General features: G+C 39.0%; 1 pseudogene; it reads left to right on the forward strand.

Annotated features, from left to right (window-relative positions):
* The first annotated feature begins 4,365 nt into the window (after positions 1-4,365).
* LOC103397130 (MARVEL domain-containing protein 2-like) lies at positions 4,366-8,338 on the forward strand (annotated as a pseudogene).
* Positions 8,339-11,918: the final 3,580 nt, after the last annotated feature.

The raw sequence follows: 11,918 nt of genomic DNA on the forward strand, positions 1-11,918 counted from the left end.
GAGACGGACGGACTTTGGAGAGGACCAGATGGTAGGCCTATCCTACCCCCAGGACTGAGGCAGACAGCAATAGAGGAGGCACATGGAGTAGGACACGTAGGTGTAGCACAAATGCTAAGAAACCTTGACCATTGGTGGCACCCTTTTCTCAAAGACATGGCTCAGTACCTGACTAAGACATGTGAACAATGTACCAAATTTAACACCAGACCTATCATCAGACCAGAACCAGGAAGGTATCCATTGGAAACAAAACCAGGAAAAGAGATCATCATTGACTACACCGACATGGTAGATTCGGTTAGAGGGTACAGGTAAGTTTTGATGTGTGTAGACCCGTTTGTTCACAGTGAAAGATTAGTTTGCAGAGTAATTAGATCGTAGTGAAAGATTAGTTCGCAGAGAGTGATTTGTTTGCAGTGAAGATTAGTTCACAGTGAAAGATTAGTTCGCAGAGAGTTATTTGTTCGCAGTGAGTGATTTGTGAGTGGTTCGTGAGTTCAATATGAACAAACATTCAGTATGACTCGGTAGTCACGAGTCACGAATCTTTCATATGACTCGGGAGTCACGAGTCATATGAAAGATTCGTTCATATTGAACGAATCACTCGCGAACGACACCACTATTTAGGACCCACTTCATCTTCTTCCTCCTTTTTTGATATTTAACATCTTTGGCTGATACCATTGTTCTGTTGTGTCTGTAACACATTCATCCTTTGACAGTAAAGCTTGATATCGACTGTGTAAGACATTAAATTCTTTTAACATTTCTGTGTATTTCTGAAAGTTCTCCTTTACTTTCTCCAAGTTGTATGGTTCAGACATAAGTTCAGTTATTTTGTTCATTTTACAAGTCATTACACCACTTTTATTCTTTCTAACATGCCTTGCTTCTTTTCTGACTCAGACATTTCTTTTTGTTCTTGGGCATCAACAGGTGCAGAATCATCCTTGTTGCCAACAGGCCCTTCGTCCAGCTCAGCAAACTAAAAAAGTTGTTTTTCTTCAAAAATATAATATTAATAATATTAATATTAATTTTTATAAAGACACAGACCAAATGGGTTGAAGAATTTCTTCGCAAACGTATCGATTGCAGTAGATTTAAATTGATCCTGTTTGGCCTCGGCCTCCACTCAATCCTCTCACTTGCAATTCCTTTGTTCCAGGTATATCTACTGTTAAGATATTGTAAATACATTTATTCAATATTTACAATATATTAATTATATTAAGTTTCCATATCAATTTATACTGTTTTTAAATGCTGGACTAAAGGGAGAAGGACTGAAGAAAGGTGTGCATGCTGGTGGTTTACATAACAGGATGGTGTATGGTACGGATGGTTTCTCTGCCCAAATAATGAGGAAAACAGAACATCAAAAAGGAAAAGAATCCAAAGTGCATGTCTTTGATCTAACCTGAGTTACTGAGCAGAATAGCTTAGCACATGTACATGTATTCTATTGGTGGAGAATCTTTGTTTGGAGCAGCCTTTGCCAATCAGCACTCAGAAGTTGCGCATGAACACCACATGGCTGTAAAGGGCCAAGGTGCTGACCATTGAAGTGTGTGTGTAAAAAACTGTAAGCTTTGAGCACTGAGGAGTTCTTCAGTGCAGTTCTGAATGTAACTGTTCTGCACTCCGTGCTTGCAAGTAAAACTTTTAAAACTTGAGATCTCGTATTTGATTCTTTATTTGATCAGATCTTTATTTGATCTTTATTTTAATTCTTTGTGTTAGTAAAATTGGGGTATGAACTAACAGTATATTTTACAGTCCTATCTAACAGAGAGTTTCCTGACATCCACGGTATATCCAAAGGAGCAGTCCTTTGACTTAATTGTAGCAGCTTTTTCCAGTTTCCCCTTTTGTTCCCTGGTTGGCGACTACTGGTGAGTTGAATTTTTCTTGACAATTTTAAATTAATTGTAATAAATGAATTACCATTCATTTTCTTATGCTGTTTTTTATTGTTTTATTGTTATATTGTACATATGTATATATGTTTTAAAGAAGTTTTTTATTATGATTGATCGGTGTTGTATTTAGTTAGGAGCGAATAAATGAACGAATGAATAAACAAATGGTCCTTGTCATTGATTACTTCCTTTTATTGATCAAAATGACTTAACAAGTTCACCTTATTGTCTATTTGCCTCATTGTTCTTTGTGCAGGCGGCTATGTATAAAGCACTGTTTGGAATCCATTTGGCCCACTTTAGAAGACTTTTGGGAGAATTCCTCTCTTTCGGTAACGTTAAGTAAAACCACGGAAGGAGCCATGTTGCCGGAGTGTTGACATCAATCAGCTACTCGATTGGTGCACAATCACGTGTTGAACCGTGCCATCGCTCGTGCACCAAAATCTTATTGCGCCCTAATGACGCTAGTTCTTTATAAAATGCATCGATATAAAAAACAACTTTTGCGACGAAGTTTTTGCTGTAAGTTTAACGTAACGCGTTCTTTTTTATGAAGTTGAGATCGTGTAGTTCCCAAGTTAGCACAACCCCCGCCACGTGTGGCCCTCATACCACCCTCATGAAGTCTGCTTCTGACCGTTTGAGCAGACACATGCACATTTGTGGCCTGCTGGAGGTCATTTTGCAAGGCTCTGGCAGTGCTCCTCCTGTTCCCCCTTGCACAAAGGCGGAGGTAGGCGTCCTGCTGCTGTGTTGTTGCCCTCCTACGGTCTCCTCCACGTCTCCTGATGTACTGGCCTTTCTCCTGGTAGCGCCTGCATGCTCTGGACACTACACTGATAGACAGCAAACCTTCTTGCCACAGCTCGCGTGGATGTGCCATCCTGGATGAGCTGCACTACCTGAGCCACTTGTGTGGGTTGTAGACTCCGTCTCATGCTACCACCAGAGTGGAAGCACCACCAGCATTCAAAAGTGACCAAAACATCAGCCAGAAAGCATAGGAACTGAGAAGTGGTCTGTGGTCACCACCTGCAGAACCACTCCTTTACTTAGGGTCTCTTGCTAATTGCCTATAATTTCTACTTGTTGTCTTTTCCATTTGCAAAACAGCATGTGAAATTGATTGTCAATAAGTGCTGCTTCCTAAGTGGACAGTTTGATTTCACAGAAGTGTGACTAACTTGGAGTTACATTGTGTTGGTTAAGTGTTCCCTTTATTTTTTTGAGCAGTGTACTATAGATCAAGTCAAGCCACGTCTAACTGTCAAATTCTTAGACTAGTCCGTGAGCCCACCATGAATCCAGTCAGACCAGATCCAAATCTCAGACTCTGAAACCCTGGGAAGGTGAGTCAGTGAAACTGATCTGGAATCTGCTTAAAAACTAAACCAGGGTTTATGTGAACCTTTACCTTCACTGGTAGGAAAAACACAAACTGAAACAGACCAAAAGTTATCAGCAGGTTAGTCTGTGTTTAATTTTCAAATGAAAAGTGTCCTCTTTGTTTGTTTGTTTTCACGTATTAATAAAGCGAATATTTATTTTTATTTCAGTGGTGCTTTGGCCCAGAGGCAAAGTCTCTATCATTGGTGTGGAACCCCACGGTTCACCTCCTAGGCAAGTTCGAATCCCGGTTAGGGCAGTTGGTACTTTCTAGTGGACTCACCACCCACAGGAAGGTTTAGGGGGTTGGTATGGTGCAATGTGATTTGGGTGGTGACTGCTGCCCCCGCAACCTGATAAGCGGATGATGGGTATTTATATTTATTTTGGTGAATGAAAGGTTTACGACTGCTGTCGCACCTGTTCTTGCAAATATTTATCAGGCCTTTTGCTGTATGCAACATTTTTGTGTCACACTGTTTAGTTTTTTTTTTTTTTTTTTTTGCAGTATATCTCGAGGAGAGTTGAATCTTTAGCGCATTTATTTACATATTTAAAAGTTAAACTTAATGTACCGTTGAACTTGTAACCTAGATGTAACTTTTAGTAAAGAATGGATTTACTAAACCTAGTGGCTAATGACTAAATCGCTGTTGTGTCAAGGCTCAATGCGTTAAAAAGGGGGGTTGTTATCTCATTCATTGGTGTATTCAGCCAAAGCTAAACACAAACTAAATGTGTCACGATTGGTTGACACACACGTTTATTTATTGAATTTTCTGTAAATCTCTTGAACATCTTTATTTTTTATATGCTTTTTTTTTTTTGTCTTTTGTTGTGGTTATGGTTGTGGTTATTTTTGTGCTAACTTGTAGCTAACACCTGGGTGATCCTTTTTAAAACTATTTCTGGCCTTACATGACTTATTTTTGTACCTATTATGTAATGTCTTGACTTGTTTTACTTATCCTGTATTGATGACTTAGGTTCAGCTTTTGCTGACTTGCTGTAGCTATTATTTGTGTATGTTTTTTTGTTGGCAGTTGGCAGTTGGCAGTAATCGAATTTCAGGTCCTGATGTCTTCAGGAGCAGTCACCAGGTTTGACCGGTTGCGTGAGACACCAATCTATGACCAGGTCCCTGATGACTACTCAGATTATCCACTGCCTCCTCCATCTTTGCATGGATCAGTATGAATTGTTAGCCTAGACCCTCTTCCTCCTCCGCCTCTTCCTGTCCAGCCAGCCGTTAGTCCTGATTCCTTCTATCCTCCTAGTGATGATGAGCCTGCAGAGGCCGACTGCGAAACAATCGATATCAAACCTGTGCAGCACTTCATTCCTGACTTAGTCAAGAACTTTTTTCGTATTAACAGTAGTAAGTAAGTACAAAGCAGTAAAGGATGGTCACTCCCTCCTTCTTCAGAACCTCCACCTGCCCCTCACTTTCCAGCCGCATCATCTAAGAAGAGTGCCAAAAGCCACACTACAGCAGGAGTCCCATGCTCACCTCCATGCTCCACCCCTCCGTCTCCATCAATGCCTCATCCCTACTGGGACCACAACGGTGCTAACAAAGAGCGTGATGGACTTCTCCTTGGAGCTGAAGCAATCACCTCAGTCTCTGAAGTTCCCAGCAATATTTCCTCCCAGACCTACCAGGAGCGAGTGGAGGAATACCACCTGCACTATGCCTACATGAAGTCCTGGGCTGGTCTGCTGAGAATCCTAGGATGTGTGCAGTTGCTGCAGCTGTGTTTGCCTGCGTCTGTGCATATGTTCACAAAGACAATGAGTGGTTCAATATGTATGGATACAGTGGTCCACATCTGTAAGGAGGCCTGGGTGGACTTGAAGGTGGTTACCAATACACAGGTCCCAAGACCCTATTTGTTCTGGTGGAAGCCCATTTGGCTTGGATCGTGACTGTGATTTTGGTTGTTCTGGGTATGTCCATGTACTATAGAGCCATTCTTCTAGACTCTTCCTGGTGGCCACTCACAGAGTGTTCCATCAACCTTGTTCTGGCTGTGCTCTTCATCGCAGCAGGAGTTGTGTATGTAAGAGATACAACTACAGGAGGACTGTGCAACATTCCAGTCTTCAACAATGGCATGAATGGAGCCTTCTGTCGTACTGAGGCAGGTCAGACTGCAGCCATTGTCTTCATTTTCCTAAACATGACTCTTTACTTTGTGAGTACACCGGCTTGTCTGAAGCTGTGGAGGCATGAGGCAGCCAGAATGAGAAGGGAGGCACTAGCATCGGAGGTAAGACAAACTAACAGACACTTACATAAACGCTTAATATTCTATTGCGAGTGATGGAGGAAATTTGTAGTAGCTCTCGATAGATAGATGATAGATAGATAGATAGATAGATAGATAGATAGATAGATAGATAGATAGATAGATTTTTTTAGATTTATTTATTTATTGAAATATGTCACTGAATATAAGACTAACTCATTTTGTTTTTCATTAACAAAACCCTTAGATGAAGACAACATTGTTATCAGTGCCTCTGTCTATAGTAAGTAATAAAGATTCCTTGAGTTATTTAGGGTTAACATTGAATGGTAAAACTTTTAGAATGACACCTCACGATCACTCTGGCTGTTTCTTGTAGATAGGTCCAGCCTCCAGAACCTCAGAAGCTACCACCCTTCCCACTGGTCGTCCAGATATTATGGATGCTCCCAACAGTGTCACAGGTAGTTCAGTGAAGATGCTCCATCCAGAGATTCTCCAAGGTCACATTCCAGCTGGACACATCCCCAAACCTGTTGTTATAGTAGACTATGTGGCGTGAGTTGGACATATTTTCAACATTGTTCACCTTTTAATGTTTACATTGAGTTTATAACAGTGGGAAAAACACTAACTCTTTTAGCTTTATTGTGTCTGTTGTTGAATTTGTTTTAATGAATTTGGCTACTCTTTAGATTTTGCAACATATTCAGATAACTTTTTCTACGCATATTTTATGACCTTTTTCCAGATATTTGATGACTCATTTTTATAATGTTAAAACATACTTTCCTTTTTTCTTGTGTGCCCAGTAAATATCCCAGCATCCACTGTGATGAGGAGAGGGACCACTACAAGGCTGTCTTTAATGACCAGTATGCTGAATATAAGGAGGTGCATACAGAGGTACAGGCCATGGCTACAAAGTTTGAAGAAATGGACAAGATGATGACTTACCTGTCTGCTCGACCATCCAGTCAGATGGTAAAAAAAAATCAAATAAAATTGCATGCAGATTCAAAGATACAAAAACAGGTAATCAGAGTGTAGAGAACTCGCTTCATTTGTTCTCTAATGTGTGGGATGATCTGTGTGTTTTTACTGTACAAATCACCAATTTGTCATAAACAGTGTATATATCCATCCATCCATCCATCCATCATCAACCGCTTATCCGGGGCCGGGTCGCGGGGGCAACAGTCTGAGCAGGGACACCGAGACTTCCCTCTCCCTCGACACTACCTCATTTCAGCCACTTGTATCCGGGATCTCGTTCTTTCGGTCATGACCCAGAGCTCATGACCATAGGTGAGGGTAGGAACGTAGATCGACCGGTAAATCGAGAGCTTTGCTTTTTACTGCGGCCGCTGCACCGATCCGCCTGTCAATCTCACGTTCCATCCTACCGTCACTCATGAACAAGACCCCAAGATACTTAAACTCCTCCACCTGATTCAGGACTTCCTCCCCAACCTGGTATATATATATATTTATATATTGTTAGGTTTTGCTCATTTTACTGAAATCTCTCTATGTGTGAGTCAAATAGGAGAAGATTTTTAGGCTTAACTCTATTTATCACAGAATCAGCAAAATAGGCAGTTCCAGAGCTCTGGGTCAGATCTACGCGCCCCTGACAAACAGCATGGGATGTCAGTTCACAAAGTCTGACCAACTTTCCCTGACCCAGGTTTTTAAGTGTAACAGACAGAGTTGTACATGCAAACGTTGTCCTCTTCTGATTGGAAGTCCTTCTCCGTCTTTTTGGGATTTGGCTCCACTTCTGCTGCTGTTGCTGGCACCTCCACCACGTCCTGAAACTCACCGATTACCGTGACCTTCGTCACGCATATGTACACACTATCATGATTTATAAAGGATTGTTTTGTTCTCCAAATGCCAGGTTGTTCTAGCATATAGCTTAACAACAGAAAGAATACTTGTATCTTGTCATGCTACAGTTGTCACACAATTACTCAGTACATTTCCACTTTTTGTCACATAAATGCTCAGTAGTTTTCCAATCTTGAAGTTTAACATTTATGATGCAATAATTTCATTATTGTTATATTATTTCATTATTATTAGTTAATCATAATATTATAATCATAATAATAATCATATCTTTACAATATATATACACACACACACAAACACGAGGAATGTATTAACTTCTATTTCCATGTTTCAGGACCCAACGTATCTGGAGAAAAGGGAGAGGTGTGAGTACCTGAAGAAAAAAACTGTCTCATATTAAACAGAAGATTCAGGAGTACAACAGTGTAAATGGGTGGAATGAGGACAGATAACTGAAACACAAATATTGCAGTTTTAGCCTGCACTGGCATTAATGAAGCTGGAGCACCCATCTGTGAGCATCTAAAGGAGAAATGTGTGTATCTGCAATAAAAGCTGGGAGGTCCTTGTGTTGTCATTGAAACAGGTCATTATTAATCAATATTAAAATGAGACAATCACTGACAAAAGGAGAAACACAGGCATTGTGTTGTCATTAGAGATGAAGATTGTCTTACCTTCAGAAAAGTCATAATTTTATTGACCTCTTTAACAGTACCTAACAATGAAAGCATAGCAAAAGTCCAATGGGGTATCACAAAATAGGGACGGCTGTATTATGTCCCTTTCCATTGCAGTCATGAGCTACTAAGTGGAAAGGCCAGGAAGGAACTGAAATGACTTTGCCCAATTTTTTAGCTTGTTTTTCCATTGTGGTGAAAAGTCGGTGACAATTCTGCAAATTAGTTCATGTAAAGGTGCAGAAATTTGCCATTGTCTGGAGAGAACAGAGGTTTCCAGCTTTGTGGTAATCCACAAAGTCCTTATTAAAAAAAACTTAGTTTGTGATTATTGTTTTTTGAATTTATATGTGAAAGTAACAGGATTTGTTTTAGACCAATCACGGGTGTTTGTGGTGCAAAAATAGTCCATGAATGTAGATAAATGTTTCTTGTACTATTTCCTGTCTATAAACGAGTCTGTTTTTTTCTGACAGTAAACTTACTTTTTACCACACCCGTTCCACAGAGGCATTGTATGCCACAGTGACATAAGGGACTGTTGAATTGTTTGATAGATATCTGTCCCTGGGGGAAAACTAATGGTTGAAAAAATTAATGCTTTTCACTCTATAATGTAGAAATTGAGTCATATTGCTGGTAGATTTACAGAATATTAGCTGTGCGTTTAGATTTTTTTTAAAGAATTGTACTGAAGTTTTACTCTATTCATTTTTCTTAAAGATAATTATTATGCCTCTGAAATATGTAAAACTTTAAATCAAGCTTAAAATAATTTAGAACACTCTAAAGCTTTAATTCCTAGTCTTGCCTCTAGTCGGGCAGAATCATGTTGCTTTACGGCGATAATTTCTCATATCCTAAAATAAAGGGGCACATCTGTGAATGAACAGCATTACTGACAGCATGCGTATAAGGGGTGTGGCTGACAAAGAGCTGATACTCAGAGAGTAAATTAGAGAAAGAGAGAGCGAGAAGAGCAAAACAAGGAGCCAGTTCCGAGTGCAAAACAAACGTTGACAAGCTATAAAAAAAGAAAGAAAAGAAAACATTGCATGTCTTGTGATGCTCAAACCATAATTCGTTCAGTGGCAGCCCTAGTGTAGATAATATTAGCTACTGTGTTTTTTGCAGTCTTCTACCGGTAGCTCTTTTTTTAGATTTATGTTATCATGGTAACATTCTTTCACTTCTGCCATTATCTGTGAGGTGACATCATAAGCAGCAGAATCCACTCTGTACCTCAAAAAATAAATACAAAAATCTGCACCGATTTCAATGAGTTCAGTGGTATTAATGAAAAACTATATATATCAGTTTTCAAAACAATTAAAAGTGTGGAAAATGGGCTAGAAAGTGAAAACGATGGGAGGAGGGTAACAATGAGAGCGGGAAAAAGCAAGAAGAACTGGAGAAAAATCAGTCAGAAAGGGTAATATACAGTATATCTAACACTTTCAAACGCCAATCGATGGGGAGGTCCAGGCAGAAAAAGGTCGGCAGAGAGAGAGATAGAGAGAGAGAGAGAGAGAGAGAGGGAGGACAGGTTATACCTGTATGACCTGGGAAACAACATATGTGACACCTGCTGCTGTGAGCACGCTTGCGGGATGCAGGACGCGCCTTTTTGTCTGTGAGAGATACTGTGTTGTTAAAGGCGGTGTGAGTTTTGTTTGTGCTACTCTTGAGGTTTATACCGTCTGTTCATCACACACAGGTGAGTCCGTTCAACAATTAATATACAGAATATTCCGTCAAAACTTGTAAATGTTTAAAAAGGCGCGTTAAAAACATGAAACATGAAAAGAGATGATTTAATTAACGTTTATGACAAAATACAGGTTAGGTTTAAATTTGGAGCGACACCATTTTGTCCTGACATCTCTTCTCTCACTTCACTTTTAATATACGGTTTAATTTTTTTTCTGTCTTTTACATCCCTTTTGCTATAAAATGGTTGGCTTTTATTTAAGTGTTTATTATTTATTGATTTTGTGAATTAGTATTGGATGCATAATTTGTTTATCTAGCATTTTGTTCTATTTGTTTTTTTTTCTGAAGTTTTGTTTTATTCCTGTGCACTACGGTGTATTATGGTCATCTTGAGAAGAAAATAAATAAATGAAATTACGAGTTTAAAGTCAAGACATTACAAGAAATAAGTCGTCAATTTGCGAGATAAAAGTAGTGACTTTGCTAAAACAAAATCATATATTTACCTATATTAAGTTGTACAATTAGAAAATTGTTTTTGGATGAGACTAGAAAAAGAGCACTGAGCGTTAGCCATAAGTGCATCAGAATGAAAAGTTACTTCATCTTTTGGCCCATAATAATAACAATAATTAGTTTAATTAGTTTTGCCAATTTTTTGTGGTCGGGCCTTGGTCTGAAACTATTGAGATAGTTAAAATTAGTTTAGCCAAAATGGGGAAATGTGACCTCACAATTTTAGAAAGACACTGCAAGTGTGTGTGATGTATATTCACCTGCTTCATTTCACAATAAACACTCACAGCTACTGCCCTCTTTTTCAGGATGAGACTGACAATAGAAGGATACAGAGTCAAAGTGTACCTGAAGATTTTTACCTCAGTGTTGTCTTCACATTTCTACAGTTATTTTAAAACATTGTAAAACATTGAAATATAAACATTGAAATAAACACATTTAAATCATATACCTCAATCAATTACATATACATATACATATACATATACATATACATATACATATACATATACATATACATATACATATACATATACATATACATATACATATACATATACATATACATATACATATACATATACATATACATATACATATACATATACATATACATATACATATACATATACATATACATATACATATACATATACATATACATATACATATACATATACATATACATATACATATACATATACATATACATATACATATACATTTGAGTTGAAAAAGAAATCATGGAATCAATTTATAGACCAAAATGTATTCTAACCTTTGGAATAGCCACCTTTGGCAGATATAACAGCTAAACACACTCGTGGCATTCTTTCTACAATAGAAATCAAATACTCTTCAGGAAGTTTTTCCCAAGTCTGTTGCAGAAGTTCCCATAACTGTGTGGCACTTGTAGGTTGCTTGGCTTTCACTCTTCTGTCCAGTTAATCCCAAACCAGCTCGATGGGGAACCATCCTCTCGCCTACTCGACGACGTACAAAGATCCTGCGTGATGAACCGAAGATTTGAAATTTTGATTCATCAGTCCATAACACCATCTTCCAGTCTTCAATAGTCCAATGACGGTGTTTTGTGGCTCAGGAGATCCTTTTTGTCTTATTCTGACATCTTAGCAATTGCTTTCTTGCTGCAACTCATCCTGTTAAATCTGCAGCTCGAAGTCTTCTCTTCATAGTTGAAACTGAGACTTGCTTACTACAACCACTATTAAGCTGTGCTTGAAGCTGTTCGCCTATCACGCAAGCTGTTAACTCTTAGAAACTTGTCCTCTGATTTAATTGTGGCTTTGGCTCTGCCAGACTGCTGCCTGTCAGAGTTTCCCCCAGTTTCTGAGTGCCTTTTGAATTGCAATAAATAACTGGAAAAATTCGGGTGTTCTAAAACTTTTGACCCGTAGTGTGTGTGTATATATATATATACCTCTCCTTGAATCGCAACCTTAACGTGGTGGAGGGGTTTGAGTATCCGAATGAACCTAGGAGCTATGTTGTCGGGGGCTTAACGCCCCTGGTAGGGTCTCCCAAGGCAAACAGGTCCTAGGCGACGGATCAGACAAATAGCG

This window comes from Cynoglossus semilaevis, chromosome W (genome assembly GCF_000523025.1).
Source record: "Cynoglossus semilaevis isolate Cse_v1.0 chromosome W, Cse_v1.0, whole genome shotgun sequence".
Classification (NCBI taxonomy): domain Eukaryota; kingdom Metazoa; phylum Chordata; class Actinopteri; order Pleuronectiformes; family Cynoglossidae; genus Cynoglossus; species Cynoglossus semilaevis.